We start from the raw sequence: 18,145 nt of genomic DNA on the forward strand, positions 1-18,145 counted from the left end.
AGTATCTCCTTATCTGTATATATAAAGGTGAAAGCCCTCACTGACTGACTGACTCGCCAATCATTCTCTAACTTCCCAGTGTCCTACAAACATGAAATTTGGCAGGAGCGTACTTTAGGTCCTAAATAGGGTAAGTAAAGGGGTCACAACTCGATTATTCTAAGTGCAAAAGTATTTGCATCACTGTGTTATGTACCTAATCTTATTCTCTAACTTCCTGCTATGTCATACAAACAGGGAATGTGGAACAACCGTTCTTTAGATCCTGAATAGGAAAAGTAAAGGGGTCACAACTTGATTATTCAATGCTAATTGCAAAAGTAAGTGCACCCCTATGTAATGTAACTTCCCGATGTCGTACAAACATGAAATTTAGCACAAGCATTCTTAAGGCTATAAATAGGAAAAGTAAAGAGGTCACCACTCGATTATTCAATTCTAAGTGCAAAAGTATTTGCACCCCAATGTAATGTACCTAGTCTAATTCTCTAACTTCCTGGTGATGTGCAAACATGAAATTTGGCAGGAGCATTCTTTAGGTCCTAAATAGAAAAAGTTGTGCCCCTTTACTTTTCCTATTTAGCAACTAAAGAATGGTTGTGCCAAATTACATTTTTGTATGACACCAGGGAGTTAGAGAATTAGATTAGGTACATTACACAGGAGTGTAAATACTTTTGCACTTAGCATTGAATAATCAAGTGCATCCCTATGTAATGTAACTTCCCTGTATTGTACAAGTGTGAAATTTGTCACGAGCATTCTTTAGGTCCTAAATAAGAAAAGTAAAGCGTCACAACTTGATTATTCAATGCTAATTGTAAAAGTAAGTGCACCCCTATGTAATTTAACTCCCCAGTCTCATACAAAAGTGAAACGTGGCGCAAGCATTCTTCAGGTCCTAAATAAGGAGAATGGGAGGGGTGGCACATTCTGCACAGGGACATCGGTACATGCAGCCTGAGGAGAATCTAACGCTCCTCTATGTGTATACATATTTTATTCCTCGGTTCCTCTAAAGTAACTTTAACATTTTCTATGCGAACAACATGTAAACACCTGTATCAAATTAACTCAGGCGAAGCGGGTATATCGGCTAGTATAATTTTTATATATATATATATATATATATATATATATATATATACATACACACCTGGTATAATTTTTACAGTACTTGGATTAAAATGGAGTAATTAACCAGAGCCAGCATGGGTTTGTAACAGACAAGTCATGCCAGACAAATCTAATTTCCTTCTATGACAGAATCACCGACTGGGTTGATCAGAGAAATGCGGTGGATATGGTATATCTTGACTTCAGTAAAGTATTTGACAAAGTATCTCATACTATACTTATTGACAAAGTGACCAAATATGGGATTGACAAGGCAACTGTTAGGTGGATTCACAACTGGTTAAGTGATGGTACTCAAAGAGTGGTCATAAATGACTCCATATCCAAGTGGAAGAATGTAACAACTGGGGTTCCACAAGGCTCTGTCCTAGGCCCAGTGTTGTTCAACATTTTTATAAATGATCTGGAGGAGGGAATTGATGGGAAACTGATTAAATTTGCCGGTGACACAAAGTTAGGAGGGATAGCTAACACTAGGGAAGAGAGAGAGAGTATTCAAAAGATCTAGAAAAGCTTGAACAGTGGGCGGCGACTAACAGAATAGTATTTAACAAGGAGAAATGCAAAGTCCTACATCTGGGCAAGAAAAATGAAAAAAGCACATACAGAATGGGAGGAATTGGGCTAAGCAGTAGCACATGTGAAAAAGACTTGGGTATACAAATAGATCATAAACTGATCATGAGTCAACAATGTGGTGCAGCAGCCAAAAAAGCAAACACAATTCTGGGATATATTAAGAGAAGCATAGAGTCTAGATCACATGAGGTAATTATCCCCCTCTACTCTTCCTTAAGGCTCTTTCCCACGAGCGCATAAACGGCGATGGAGTTTTTACGTTTTCACCCTCTCTGTAGAAGCGCCTGCATGGGCGTTTTTCTGCCATCACGGCTAGCATTTTCTCGTCCATTCACACGACTGCGAGCATCGTTTTTAGCAAAAAAATACGCCGCACCCTAGAAAACCCTCTCTCTGCCAAAAGTTTCGGGATACCTTCTAATGCCTATATAGAAGCACCTGTAAGCTTTTCGCAGTATTGGATGCTGCAAAAACGCCTTCACCTCCTTTCTCTTTTCCTGCTTCCATAGAAGTCTATAGGACCCTCTGGCGTATATTGGCCAAAGATAGTTCCAGAACTATCTTTTGGCTGAGCGTATATGCGCCGGCCGCGTATAGGTTCTATTTTTCACACTGCTGGCGTATTTATGCACCATATATTCGCCCAGGTGAACGGCTGCATTGCAAACTAATGCTTCACAGGAGTACCGTATATGTGTCTGGGTGTGAAAATGCGGCGTATATGCGCTCGTGGGAATAAAGCCTTAGTCAGACCTCATCTGGAATACTGTGTCCAGTTCTGGGCACCACAATTTAAAAGTGACATAGACAAACTGGAGCAAGTTCAGAGAAGAGTTACAAAGATGGTGAGCGGTCTGCAAATCATGTCCTATGAGGAATGGTTAACCCTTTCCAATCCATTTATTTTTTCTCACCCATTCTCCCCAGCCCCAAATAAATTGGAGCTGGGAGAATGGGTGAGAAAAAATACATTTCCCCTGCACCCTCCTGAACTGACAGAGTTCAGGAGGGTGCAGGGAGGGACCTGCTTACCTGACCGGCGTCTTGTGCATTCTCCTTCTGCCTCCCGGCTCGGCGATCATGTGACCGCTGGGGTCAGGTGACACCTGGCGGTCACATGATCGCCGGGCCGGGAGACAGAAGGAGAATGCGGAAGACGCTGGTCAGGTAAGCAGATCCTTGCACGGTGCAGGCTCCTGGCTCGGCGTTCATGTGACCGCCGGGGGTCAGGTAACACCGGCGGTCACATGATTGCCGGCCGGAATCTATGCATTGCATAGCGCTAATTGAGCGCTATGTAATGTATAAAGAAGTGGGCAGAAAGGGTTAAAAACCCTTTCTGCCTTCTCCTCGGGGGTCCTCGATGACGACCAGTAAAGGAGTGCATCTGCACCCGATGTGCCTGACGATCGGGTGCAGATCCACTCCTGCACTGCAGTGTCGGGCCTGCCCCGACATCGGAGCTGTGGAGGAAAATGATGATGTCGGGGCAGGCCCGACATTGGACTGGAAAGGGTTAAAGGATCTGGGAATGTTTAGCTTGCAAAAAAGAAGGCTGAGAGGAGACTTAATAGCCATCTACAAATATCTGAAGGGCTGTCACAGTGCAGAGGGATCACCCCTATTCTCATTTGTACAAGGAAAGACTAGAAGCAATGGGGTGAAACTGAAAGGGAGGAGACACTGATTAGATATTAGAAAAAAAACTTTGACAGTGAGAGTGATCAATGAGTAGAACAGGTTACCACAGGAGGTGGTGAGTTCTCCTTCAGTAGAAGTCTTCAAACAAAGGCTGGACAAATATCCTTCTGGGATGATTTAGTGATCCTGCATTGATCGTGGGGTTGGACCCGATGACCCTGGAGGTCCCTTCCAACTCTACCATACTATGATTCTATATCCCTGTATATAGCCATATGGAGTATGCTGGTATAACTTGGGCATCTCCTGTATATAATTATATATGTACAATTGGTATAAGTTAAATATCTCCCTGTAAATAGTGACACCGTGTTCCCCTGAAAATAGATCCTACCCCAATAGTAAGACCTACCATTTTTTGGGGGGGGAGGCTTGAGATATAAGGCCTCCCCCAAAAATAGGACCTAGCTAATGTGCCCCCCCCCCCCAAAAAAAACAATGCTCACCTGGCCCGCGGCATCCCGATGGTCTCCGACGGCACTGCGGCAAACTGCTGAGTCCTCCCTCACAGCCATTCAGTGAGACATCACTAAATGGCTGCGATTCGCTCATCGAGTGCTGGCTGTGAGTGGCTGCTGGCGCTCGATTAGCCAATCACAGCACTCGCTTTGCTGGAGGTGGGGTATTCAAAGCCACCAGGAAGAAGCTCAGCTGTGACATAAGGAGGATGCAGTTTACCGTAGCGCCGCCGAAGATCATCGGGAGGCATTGAGACGCCACGGACCAGGTGAGTATAAGGCCTCCCCTCGAAAATAAGACACTGTGGCCTTTTTTGGGGCAAAAATTGATATGACAGTGTCTTATTTCAAGGGGAAACACATTATGAAGCTGCTGCTATAACTTGGATATTTCCTGTATATGATTGCACACTTTACACACAATTAAATGAGGGATCATGAAAATCACGCAGAAAACAACCGTGCAAACAAATTGCGTGAGAATTGCGTGAAAATCATGTGAATGAATGATTTTCTGCAATCAAGTGCGAGCCTTAATAGCGTGAAAATTGCCCATTCACATGATCGGGAGCGTTGTGTTACAGAAAAAATGCGCTCCTTAGGGCTCCTGCACACTTGCGTTTTTCTTGCACTTTTTTCACGCAATATCGCTGCGTTTTTTTCACATGAATGTCAATGGGACTTTCTAATGTTAAAAACGCATCGCACAAAAGTTGCAAAGCACAAACTTGGGATCTTTCTGCAATGCGTTTTTAACATTAGAAAGTCTCATTGACATTCGTGTGAAAAAAACGCAGCGATATTGCGTGAAAAAAGCGCGCAATGAAAACGCAAGTGTGCAGGAGCCCTGAGAGAGAAAGAGAGAGAGAGAGAGATTTTTATTACATCCAAGCAGCACAAAACCCTTAACTACATACACCCATCTGACATTCTTTATCAGCACTACTGGCTGCTAATCTCACTCCCTCTGGCATTGCTTCACAAACTCCCCCCCAATGCCATTGTTTAGCAGTTTTAGCTAAACAATGGTATTGTTTAGTGGACACTGCTAATCTCACTCCCCCTCACACTTCTATAGCACTCTTTGTCAGCTGGTTGCGTTTTTCATTAAAAACATAGGTCAAGACCTATCTTTTTGCGCAGCAGGGAATTTCAGTCACTGAATTCACTCGCTGATATCCTATGTTTTTAGGTGCAATTTTTTTTTTTATTTAGTTTTTTTTTTTTTGCTGTGACTAAAAACCATTGTTCTATTAGTTGCATTTCATTTGTTTTGCGTGTGTAACCTAGCTGCAGAAAATCGTTCATGTGAATGAGGCCTAAGGCTGCCTTCAAACATGCATCAAAATCGCGTGAGATTTGTGTGTTGCGAGACGCACAAATATGAACCCTATTCTTTTGAATGGTGTCATACACATGAGCAATATTTTTCTGCATGACACCGCGATGTAATGCAGGAAACAAATCACAGCATGTTCTTTCTTGTGCATGCTCAGGGGCTAAAAACTACTTTTCACGTAGTCCAGGAAATTAGTCATGTTTAGAAAGCTTATGCCAAGGGGGCCAGATCATGTATGTAAATTCGTTTTGCAGCTGTATGCAGCACGGTTTAGGTATGGGTATGGGTACAGGTAGGAGAGGGACCTGAACTACACTTTTGCACCCGGGCTCCTGGTATGGATAGGTGCTAAATGTCAATACTGGTACAACTCCTTTAATTATTGCTGACCTATCTTAAAGATAGGTGATCAATAGTTGACTGTCAGGGTTCTGCTGGTTGGGACCCCCTAGCCGTTTTTAAGTGGTTGTGGGCACTTCAGTCCATACCAGGCATAGTGCTGTATGTTGTATAGCTCCTGTCACTAGTATAGCAGCTCAATCTCATTCACCTGGATGAGACTGATCTGCTCCCAACCAATGTGGCTGATGAACGTGATGTCACATGCCTAAGGACGGCTTCACCAGGGTATATGCGTGAAAAAACTTGCAGTAGCACAACTTTTTGCCCAGTAAAGGTCGCGGCATCAAACGTGTTTTAGCACTTTTTACTGTAATTTTTACACTTCTGGAAATCGTTGATATTGGCGCGGGACATACCCACACCGTGATTTCAAAGGCTGTGCAGCGTAATTAGTCCCTGGTGTTTTCAATTACCCCGTGATTGTGCAGTTTCTTGCGCAATTGTCGGGGATCGGGTGTGTACTCCCATAGACTCCTTGGTGTGCAGATGTGGACCAAAATGGCTTTTTTTTGCACGTGCTTAATGCGTGAGAAAAAGCAAAAGTGAGAATGCACTCATTGAAAACAATGGGTTCTATTCTCTGTGCAATGCGTGCTTAAACGCGCTTGTGTGAAGCTGCCCTTAGAAGAAGCTTTGTCATTCAGTGGGGGTCTCCAGCTGCAGACCCTCGATGAACAGCTATTAATGATCTATCCTGAGGAGAGGTCAATAGTCTAGTCCCAAAAACCTATTTAGGCCTCCTGCACACGGGCGGATTTGCATTGCGAAATATGGAGCGGGATTCCGCCTCTAGATTCTGCAGCAAATCCAGCCCATAACATGCTATGGCAAAACACAATTTCCTTCCCACGAGCAGAAATCAATTGTGATTTTCCGCTTGCGGAGGAGAAATCGCAGCATGATGTGATTTTGTGCGGGCTACACATGGCCGGCTTCCAATGAAGTCAGTGGAAGCCGTCCGTCCCGCAGCCATTCTGCAATCATCATTGCAGAATAATGGTGGCAGCTGCGCCATAGCGACAGTGCGGCATCCTCTGTACTGCACATGTGCTCCGGCCGGCACATCATGGCTGGTAAAATCACAGGCATGTAGCTGGATATTGGTAACTCTGAACTTCTCGACATGCTTGAGTCACCAGAATCTCTCTGGTCTAAGGTAGATGCAGCAGTTGCTGTGCTGCAAGCCCATCAGGCTAAAGAAGCTGCATAGAAGGCTGTGAACAAGGCTGCTGGAGTGGCAGCTGTTTAACATGCATGCAAGTGGGACTTGACTTCATCTGAGAAAAATATCAAAACATGGAAAAGCCTTAAATCGCTGAAAAACACTGCAAAACATAAAATCAAATAAAAAAGGAAAGGAAATGGCAATGCTTACGTACAGACAAATAACAGGTCCCTAGATACCTAGATATTAAATAAAAAAAAAAATAGTAAAATATAAAACCCAAATGGAATTGATTTTTAAGACCCGGGGAAAGGCATTTTGAACACAGTACGAGAAGCGAAGCATTCCTTTCTTTAATGATGTGATTCTTGATTGTTGAAAAAGCCCAGAATTTTGCCAAAGTTGGTTTTTGTGGGAAAGAAGTTTGGTGAAAACATAATTTGAATTATAAAATTACTTAAAACATTAAAAAAGTACAGCAAACAGTGCTGCTATGCGCATGAAAGCACATGATTATACCTACGCTGGCCTGCAGGAGTTCTAACGGCTTCTTCACACAGCTGTATTTGCATGTGTTTGTGTGTGTAAAACATATGTGCGCAAAACACAGAAAATAGGACCCATTGAATTCAACAGGTTTGTTCTCATAAGGGTGCTTCGGGTGCGCATTTCGCGCATGCAGAAAAAAGTAGGACCTGCTCTATCTCTCTGCATTTTGTGCAGCGAAACCCCCATAGTTCATGGAAGGCGCACAAATACACAAGGGGATGCATGAAACACTGTGAAAAAAAGAACACATCTGGAGCTCATTAGGCAAATAGCCTTTTGAATTAATGGAAAGGGTGTGTCATGCACTTGTGAACTGGCGCTGCATGCACAAAAAGTAAAGTAGTACACGCAGACGCACGCGCAGATGTGTCTTATCCAATCTCGTTCATGCGCTAATAAGTTGCGCTGCGGCAAGCGTTTTTGTGCATACACTCGTGTAAAGAAACGATAAGTGGTGCAGATTTTGATGTTGATTTTCTTGCTTGTTTGCAGTGGGTTTCAACATTTGCATTTACAATCCGCAGTCATAATCCACAGCATACACTGACATGTTGCAGAGTTGGAATCCGCAGCATACTTCAGATACGCTGTAGATTCTGTATACAAATGTTCCCTTCTGTGTGGGTGAGATTTTCTTAAATCTTCTGCATGTTTGATCTGTAAATGCTGTTAATATGAGCAAAAAAATCAAGTGCAGAAATTCAGCAACACCTATGGTGAGTGTGAAGGCTGCTATGTTACATGGTGGATTCCGCTGCTGAATTTTCTGCATATAATCCGCAGCTATTCTGCTGCAGTTTTTGCAATAGATCAACACACGGATTCAGCTCTGTTATTGGGCAATGTCCGCATTTGGAATCTCCAAAGCATTTCCATGTGGATCCGTGTGAAAAAGTGACAGTTCACTTCTGCACATCTCATATCATGTGCAGGGTTGTACAACCCCTCTTAGAGGCAACTAAAGCAGCAGATGCTACATACAGATGGGATACACTATTCTACGGAAACGCAAATGCACACACATGGTTCGCTCCCCCTGTGGATCCTCAAGGAGCATTCAACTTCCTTGGAGTAACAAGTATTTATTAACCCTTTGCAATCTAATTTTGGATTCAGGGTTTCCTACCGGGTTTTCTCTTTCTGCCATTATACAATGGCACCATCTGCTGGCTACAGCCAGTACTGCGGTATGGGACATGCTCGAGAGGCCCCCCCGACAACAGAGCAGCCAGTAATATACAGTAAGAATACCCTGCCGGATGTCTTCCAACATCAGAGCTGTACAGCCTTGAATCAGAATGTCTTAAGACGTCAGACAGTGGATTGGAAAGGGTTAATAGTAATGAAGAGGTCACCTCTCCCCATCTTGCCAGATAACCTTCTAGGAAAACTCCTGAGAGACTCACATCTGCTCCTGCCGTGGATTTTCCTCGCACCCGATTCTCTTCCAAATTAGTTAAAAAATAAGTAGCTAAAAAATGTAGAAGGGACATGCTGAAAGCTGACAGTATTTCCATCACTATTTTATATAGTGCACAGGATTTGTACCTTTACCTGCCTTTAAGTGCTCATGGGTATCAGGTCATCTTTTGAACCCCAATCTCTATATCTCACTAGCGGGTTTCCGCTGTTACCCTTTCATTCATCTCTCTCTATTTCACTTTGGGGTTCTGAATGTTGTACTCCCATGCAGAATAATTTCAATCCTCTCATACGTGGTTGTCCAGAGTAATGGTGTAACCACCACCCATTCTTAAGTATAGATGTATTTCTACAGCCTGAGGGCTTATTCACATGGACATATATCAGTTGGGTTTTCACGCCTGGCCGATATACACTGCCCTTCTTTGCAAGGGGAGTAGCTAGTGCACTGAGCTCCCACCCCCTTTCCCCTTCCCTCGCCACTGTTTGCAATGGGACGGGGTGGGTGGAACTTAGCTTCACCCCCATCCCAACCCTCCTATTGCAAACAGTGGCGAGGGGTGGAGCTCAGTGCACTGCTCCTGGCCAGGCCCGCCTCCTCCCCTTGCAGAGAGGGGCAGCATATAACGGCCGGGCGTGAAAACCCAACTGATATACGCTCATCTGAATAAGCTCTGAGTGGCAGTAGTAGTTGCGTGCAATAACTTATTTATTTTTCCATCTATATAGTTTTGTGAGGGCTCATTTTTTGCAAGATGTCCTGTAGTTTGCCTTGGTACCATTTTGAAATACATACAACTTTTTGATCGCTTTTTTTCTTGGAGACAGGGTGACCAAAAAAGTGCATTTCTGGCGTTTTTTATTTATTCTTTCTGATGACGTTTACCGTGCGGGGTAAATAATTGTAAATATGGCAAAAGTTTTTTTTTTTTTACTTTTATTCTTTTTTTGTTTAATAATTAGTAAAACTTTATTGTTCTTATTTTTACTTTTTTTTTTAAGTCCCCAGAGGGGACAACAACATGCAATGCTTTGATCGCTCCTGCAGTATGTTGTAATGCAATAGCAGGGAGTCTACCAAGCTACCCCACAGTCATTGCTTCATAAGCATTCTGCCATGACACCCACACAGCTCCCTGGGATCTCATCACGGAGGGGAAGGGGTGGGGCTGTATAGGACCCCCAAACATCGCTCGGGGGATTTAAATGCTGTTGTCAGAATTGACAGCGGCATTTAAACGGTTAACAGCTCTGATCAGCACACAGCTGAGTGGAGCTGTTGCTGCCGGGTGTCGGCTGTAATAAACAGCCGACACCTGCGATCTCTCTTTATGCATACCCCGACGCTGCTGGACATAAATGTATGTCCTATAGCAGGAAGGGGTTAATATTTCATTTCTCCTTTAGTTCCCTTTTCAGTAAGCATGATATTGTATTTGTCTCCCTCAATGTTCAGGGATGAACGTTCCTGAAAAAAGCTCTTCTCTCCTTTGTCTCCTGTGGCAAAAAAGGGCACACATCACCTTTACATAAGAAACACATTTTCAGCTTAACTCCATTCCTAGGCTTACTAACGCTCACTTCCGAGATGGATACCGCAGTGCATGGCTGGATTTCAAAACAAAGGTTGCCTCTATCCTTATCACTAATTCAATCGCTTGGACATGTGGGTAGACACCTGGTCGTTAAAGGTAAGCTTTCCAACACGCTGATTACAAAGGCTTTCTTTTACTTACCCAACTCCGGCCAGAATGCCTTCATAGAGGTGGCGCTGGAGGATCTGGAGGAGTTTACAGAGGGTACCCTGATTCTAGGTGAGGATTTGAACATCCCTCTTGACCCAGTAATAAATTCGTCTAGAGGCACAAGTAGTTTGCCAGCTTCCACTCATCATAGATCCACAAAACATTACATGAACACTAATTAGTAAACGTCTGGCGATTCTTGCAATCGTCCACCAAAGTCTACACCTTTTTCTCGTCTCCTTACAAATTTTATTCCAGGATAGATTACTTCTTGCTCCAACACTTGCACTTATCTCTTCTTTCGGGGCAGCGATTATTGATAGTATCTCTTTCTCAGAGCATGCCGTCGTCCCCATGTTACTATCTTTCCCTTCAACTTTTAGTACATCGTGGCACTGGCGGCTTAATGAATCCCTGCACACTCGCCAGAGCATTAAGGAAGGAGAGAACAGGATCATACATTCCCCGCATTTCTACCTCACCAGGCCATTGCCACCATCTACCACAGCAGATCGCAGAAGCATTCCGGAATTATTACCAATCCCTTTATAACCTGCCCCCCCCCCCCCTTCCCATCGTTGGAGGAAGGGCGAGCCTCACAAAGATCCTCAATACAGTCCTATCTTCAAAATTCAGGCTTCGGCCACCTCTCACAAGAAACTGTTCTGTCTATAGAAGCCCCTATCTCAGGAGGAACTCGATCTCACAATGAAAGAATCATGAACGCAGAAAGCCCCGGGGCCAGATGGATTTCCCTTTTCTTACTACAAGACCTCTGATATCATTTCTCCACACTTTTTACAGGCATACAATTCCTTAGCATCTGGTAACTCCCTACCGAAGGACACACTGAAAGCCCACATCACAGTCATGCCAAAAGAGGGAAAAGATCCCACCCTTTGTCAAAGTTACCGCCCTACATCTCTCTGTGAACATTTTTACGAAGATATTTTAGTGGCCCAGAATAGCCACATATTCATAGTCCTGTCACACTTTGCCATGTGCATCTAGGAGACATAGAAAGTGCCGTACATTGGAGAAACCTTGTTTTCCCCCTTCTTCCTAAGCTTGAAGCTTAGAGCTTGGCAACAGCTGGCTGCTTATTGGTTGTATGTCATGCCCTCACTGATTGGTCAAGGGGTGTGGTGAGAGCTCAGAGCGGGAAACTACAAAGTGAGCCAGTATGCTGAGGGGGAGGAGAGGAGAGAAAGTGTGGAAACAACACAGGAAGTGAAGGAGGAGTTAAAGGAGAGTCTGCTTAGGCAGTCGTCGGAGGGGGTCGTGCAGGGAGGAGGTCTGCAGAGGGAGCAGCTACAACACATAATTTCTTCACTGAAGCCAGCATTCACCAGCTCTCTAGTCTTACCGCAAGTGAGGAGGAGTAAAACTGAAGCCATTCCACTAAAACAGTGAGTTACACAAAACCTGGTTAAGTCAAAGTTAACTCTCACTCCAACATCTGCTTAGTCTACTTCCAGTAAGCCCAACAGATAACTAGGCTTGTGGGAATTCATACTATGTAACCTTCAAAGTTAAAATAGAGAGAGAGCATTGAAGAGAAAACTGTGTTTACAAGTGAATCAACTGTACAGCATAACCGTTTGCTCTGCTATTATCCTGCAAGGCTACCGATGTTAATTGTACCATGTATCAACTACGTTAAAAGCTGAAGTAAATTCTGCACCTCCGGTTTGCTAACCAAAATAGCTACCAGGATTTGTGTCAAATTATTTACGCCATTGACTACCGTAGTCGCAGATAAAGTGCTGGCGTCGTGTGACAAACCACTGTTCATCATCACAGGAAATTTATGTGTATTTTGTGCTACTGTGCTGCGACCACGTAGGACACCTTTGCTGCCATTGTTGGGAGAGATTGCAGAGCCACCCATGACATGCATCTTGAAATCCCCATGGTCTCCCCCACTTTGGCGCGTCTCACTCGGACACTACAATATTAGCTAGCAGATTATCCCTCTTCCTCCATTAGCTCATACACGGAGACCAGGTAGGCTTCATCCCCCTTCGAGAAGCTAGAGACAACACCATTAGAGCTATTAACCTCATCCACCTAGCCAAAAAACGTCCCTTTCATTATGTTTGTTTTCAACAGATGTTGATAAAGCCTTTGATAGAGTAATGCCCCATTTGCACTGATAGATGATCGCTCAAGAGTCGCTTAAACGATACTTTATAGTAACTAATTAGCTCCTATAGAATATGCAAACGGAGCACGACACAGTCACGGCCACTGATAGAAAAATACAGCTGTTTTGCATATGCAAACAGCTGTAGTGTTCTCTGTGCTTACAGCCCTTGCCTCACTGTGAATTAACAGCAGGACCCAGCCACAGAGAATCTTATCAGTGCAGCCGGCTGATAACAAGTAGGCTGCCCCACCTTCTAGGTAGGGGGTCTGGCCTACTCCAACATGGCACTGCCAGAACCGTGCTGATGTGAGCGGTCCCAGAAGCGCAATAAAGTACAGTAAATGTGTTGATCAAGGCAGAATAGCCCACAATCGTATGCCATGCAAAGCACATATACGTCCTGCAATAGCAAGTCTATCTGCACTTATGCTCGTGTGAAGCTGCCCTGATGCTTGGAGACACACTTAGTGTTTTCTGGTTGAAGACCTGAGAACTCTTTATCACCATCTTTAAAGGTGCATTTGCACACACAGATGATCGCTCAAAATTTGTCAGAAACTGACCGTTCTGAACAATCATTTTGCATAGGTTCTAATGGGCTAAATCAGCCCTTTAGTACTTCATTGCATGTATTTAGAGATCAGTGGGTGGTCTGTTCTCTAAATACATCGCTATTGTTCTCCAGTGCGAAAGCGGCTGTTAACAGCTGTTAAAGAATGTTATCAGCTGTTATCAGCGCTGCCCATGGAGAACACAGCGTGCGGTCTGTCTTATCTTATTGTCCTGAGGGACAAGGTTTTCCTGTGGACCTGAAGTCAGTGATGGACGGAAAGTACACAATGGGCACACGTTTACACACAACAATTATCGCTAAAAACATGGCTTTTAATCGTTGTGTGTAGAAGGGCCTGTTGCTACTATTTGAATTTGCTAGAATTTAAATATCAGTTTTGGGTCTTTTAGCTTAGCTTACTGCTTTTATCATACTAGCAGTCAGGCAATAGGGCATATTGTTCTAAACCTGTTGCTATTATCTTATTAACAGCCTACTGATAAGGGCATATTATCTTAAAGTCCAGTTAGGCCCCCTGTCCGAGGTGAAATATCGCTAGCGATATTCCGCCGCTGGGGAGGAGGGGAGAGCGCTAACAGGTCTCCGAGGTGAGCCTGTCTGATAGATAAGCTCACTGCGGAGAATCGCGGCAATCGCAGCATGCCGCAATGTGAATCCCGCGAGCAGAGAATCGCTATGATTCTCTGTTCGTGGACCCCGATGCTGCATTATCCATAGCAACCCTATGGAAAGCTCTACAGAGCAGGATCTGTGGGCGATGATCCTCTGGTGATAAATCGCCCGTGGACAGCCAGCCTTACACACAAAGATTGCTCAAAATTTGTCAGAAACTGACAGCTTTAAGTGTTCATTTTGCATTAGTTACTAATGATGTTAATTAGCTGCTAATGTTCATTAGCAGTTAATTAACATCATTTGCATATTAATCAGCTGCTTGGAGATGTATTTACAGACCAGCAGGTGGTCTGTTCTTTAAATACATGTCAATTGTTCTTATGGTAAGTGCATAATGGGCACACATTTACACACAAAGATTATCACTCAAAACTTCAGGTGAAGTGATAATTGTTGCGTGTAAATCCCCCTTAAGGTTGGGTTCACACAGGGCGGATACCCGACGGAAATCTCGCGGTTTGGCCGCAGCGAAAAACCGCAAGATTTCCGCCGAAAGAACCGCTGCTTCAAAACCCGCGGCGGTTTAGAAGCAGCCCGGACACTCGCTCTTCCGCTGCGACCGGCGCTCCTATAGAGGAGAGCGGAGAAAAAAAAAAAAAAGGAACATGCTGCGGTCGGCAAATCCGCGTCGCAGCGGCGGCTTCTGCAGGCTTAGCCGCAGCGGATTTGCCGTCCTGTGTGGACGAGATTTCTAAGAAATCTCATCCACATGGCTGGTTAATCCCAGGATTAACGGCCGCATGCGGATTTGCCTGCGAAATTCCGCACGGAATTTCTGCGGCAAATCCACCCCGTGTGAACCCAGCCTTAGCCTGTCAGCCCTGCTGCTCTTTTTCCTGTTTGCTCTATAAGATCATTACATATGTAGCCTGCAGACAGCTTTTTGGAGTGGATGTGAGTCAGCGTTCCTCTATAGCTCTCTTGTGACTGTATTGACTCACTACTTATATCAAAAACTGCTTGGAGTCAGTGGGTTCTGTACTTAACACTTAGAGACACACCTTGTATTTTCTTGTTGGGGATCTGATACTTTTACAGATTATTTGGGAGCAGCACAACTGTGTGTTGCTCACTGTTATCAGTGGTATTCTTGTGTGAGTAGGAGGGACTGAGATTTGGTTGAATGATTATATCTTGTTCCTTCTTTTTATTTCCTCTGTTCACCTGCTGAGATTTACTCTGATATGTTAAATTATTCCTTGCTCGTTCAGGTGTGACGCGCCATTGTTCTTACCTGGAACATGTATGAATAATGGCTTTTGACATATGGTTTGTCTTTTTGTAGTTGCCCATTATTTTTATATCTGTTCAATAAAAGTTATATTTTAATAGGGCCCTTTTTCAGTGATTAATTCTGGAGATTCCATTGAAAAAAATGGTGCGGTAGAGCGCATGTGTGACCACCACTGCCCTCACTTCAGGACACGCCAGAGCCCCTTTCACAGAATCAATGGGATCACAGAATTCAGACCACCAGTGATCTGAAAGTTGTGCCTTATTATGTGGATATGGATAACTTTCTATTATGGCGCAACCCCTTTAGCCCCTTAACATACATACAGTCACATCCTGCGTGTGCAGGGTTTACATGGTATGGGATCGCGAGCCGATCCCGATCTATGCAAGGCTATATAAGAAAGAATACTGGCAGCACTTCAGGATGCAGTAAAAGATCCGATGATATTTATTTACTCATCACCCACAGACAGCGACGTTTCGGCTTAGGTAAGCCTTCTTCATGCATTTTTCTATGAAAGGCTGGCGCAACTCAACACGGCTGTTACCTCTCTAAACGATTGTTCATCTTCTGCATAATATATCCCATCCCTTGAGAGGTGCCATTGTCACAAGACAAACAAAATCATTCATATCATCAGTTAGTAGGCGTAGCTAAAGGCTCATGGGCCAGGGTGCAAAAGTTTATCTTGGGTCCCCCCAACTTCTCTTAACCCCTTAACGCAGAGCCATAATTGAAGCTCCTGGTCCCCAATGCAAAACCTGTAACAGGACCCCCAACTATAATGCTTTATTCATAGTACTGGGCTCCCTATATGGAGAAGAGAGGCCTTATGGGCCCCCTAAGGCTCCTGGGCCCGGGTGCAACCGCATTCCCTATAGTTACGCCGGTGGGTTTAATGTCATAGCTGGTCAGTGTAGGTAGCAGTTGCTGTGGGAAAGCCTTGGCCACAACAAATAGCCTCTAGGTGTCCCGTACATAGCACAATTGTGTGGTGGGGGTTTATCAGAAATTGTGAGAGCAGTAGAAAAGTGACATCTACTGGCTTCCCTTCTTTAGCATCTGCAGTAACTTGCATAACCAAATGACTGATAAAACAACATCAGCATCCTGAATGGTTGTCACTATGTATGTGCATGAGGGACTGCAGATCCGCAGCTTTATATATTTATTTTGTCTTAGCAAATTGCTCTCTAATATCATCCGGAAATCTCTGGAAGTTCTACCAGTAATTCATTCTGTAATGCTGGCGCGGTACACACTTCATGAATCATAAAGTAACCATTAGGTGGCGCTATTGTACTGGAAAAATAAACCACTGCCGTGATGGCCTTGATGTGGATCTGTGCAATCAAGGAACAGGACTTGGGACCCAAAATGATCTTGAGGACAGAACGTTCTGGTGGTACTATCCTGTAACAGTGTGCTAGCATACAATATTAATACATAGGAACAGAACATGTTTTCCATCTACCCCAGTCTTGTGGTGATATATAATAGTAATATACAGCCCCTCTTCAGAACAAACTCTGTAACTTATAACTATCACACATTATAGGCCTGGTGGTGCCTGGTGTTAGGTTCTGTTCACACCATCATCATTGTTCCAATCCATTAGGCTTGCATTGTCCTCGATGGGCAAAATAAGTTAGTCTGATGCACTATTGCAAATTTGTAGCGGTGCCCCGATCCTCTTCATACTGGCTCTGATAGCCGCTGAAAGAAGCAGACGACGACCAGAATGTTTGGTCAAGCCCCCTCCCTGGGAGAGGGAGTGGGGAGAAAGAGGAGAATGGCACTTGCCAGTGCCGGAGACAGACCCTTCTACCGGCTAGGGTTGGGGATGGGGAATAGAAGAGGGTGCATGGTGCCATTTTGGAGAAGCCTCATGGAAGGCTATGTGAGGAGGTTCTGCTTCCAAGGTGAGGCAGCTGGCGTGTCACTGTCCAGAAAACCAGGCCTTGCAGTAGGAAATAGCGTGAGGCTGCCTTTACACTTGTGAGAAAATCGCATGATTTTTGCGCGATGCGAGAGTGCATGAAAATGCAGAATTATGAAACCCATACTTTTTAATGACTTCATTCCCATCTGGGATCTTTTCTATCATGCGATGTTGCAAGATTTAGAAATACCAGCGTCCTCTATCTTTCTGCGTTTTGCTATTTTTTATTGCCCATGTTTTCCTATGAAGCCTCTGTTTTATCGCATTGCACAAAGTTGCGATGTTCGTGCAATGCGTTTTTAACATGAGAAACTCCTATTGTCTATCACGGCACGAAAATCACAAGCAGCAGTGATGTGTAATATCTTTGTTTTTTTTTAAAAAAAAAAGCATTGCATACGCTCAGACATCGCATGAGCATATATGCAATTTTCTTGTGGCACTATTGCAATCACCAGTGTGAAGGAACTCTGAGGGCTAGGCCTGCCCTGTGATCCCACAGCCAGTGGCCATCTTGGTATTATATTTAAGATAAAGGAGCTGTGTCACAGTTCCAGTCTGCAGAGGAGGAGATTAGTAGTAGAGTGTGCCACTCAGTACGCAAGAGAGAAGCCAGCATCAGTGAGAGGAGCCAAGAGGCCCACAGTCACATGAGGCGGCTACGAATAACAGAGAGAGAGAGTGGCGTGAGTAGCCTAAGAGAGCGCTGGCACTGATGAGAGGACCCAACAGCCAGGGACTGAACATGTCAAGCTGAGTGGAAGGAGAAGGAGTCTTCCTTCCCCCAGGGTACTCCGTCTTCGAAAAAGATGACATCACCTGGGACTCAGCTGTGACAAAGCGGACAGAAACGTAAGACCGGTCCAATGACTGTGCACACACTATGAGAGACTATGACGGACGGATATGGTCTGGGGTAGTGTCTCCCCAAGGGGGCATAGTTATGCTGGGATCGTAGCTAAGTACAAAGTGACGTTATGAGAGTTATATGGCGTTCATTAATGTGATGTGTAAAACGATGTAAAGGTGGACAACGTGCTTCAGGTTATTGGCGTTATACACCAGCTGAAG

This window comes from Eleutherodactylus coqui, chromosome 5, assembly GCF_035609145.1.
Source record: "Eleutherodactylus coqui strain aEleCoq1 chromosome 5, aEleCoq1.hap1, whole genome shotgun sequence".
NCBI classification, from domain to species: Eukaryota; Metazoa; Chordata; class Amphibia; order Anura; family Eleutherodactylidae; genus Eleutherodactylus; species Eleutherodactylus coqui.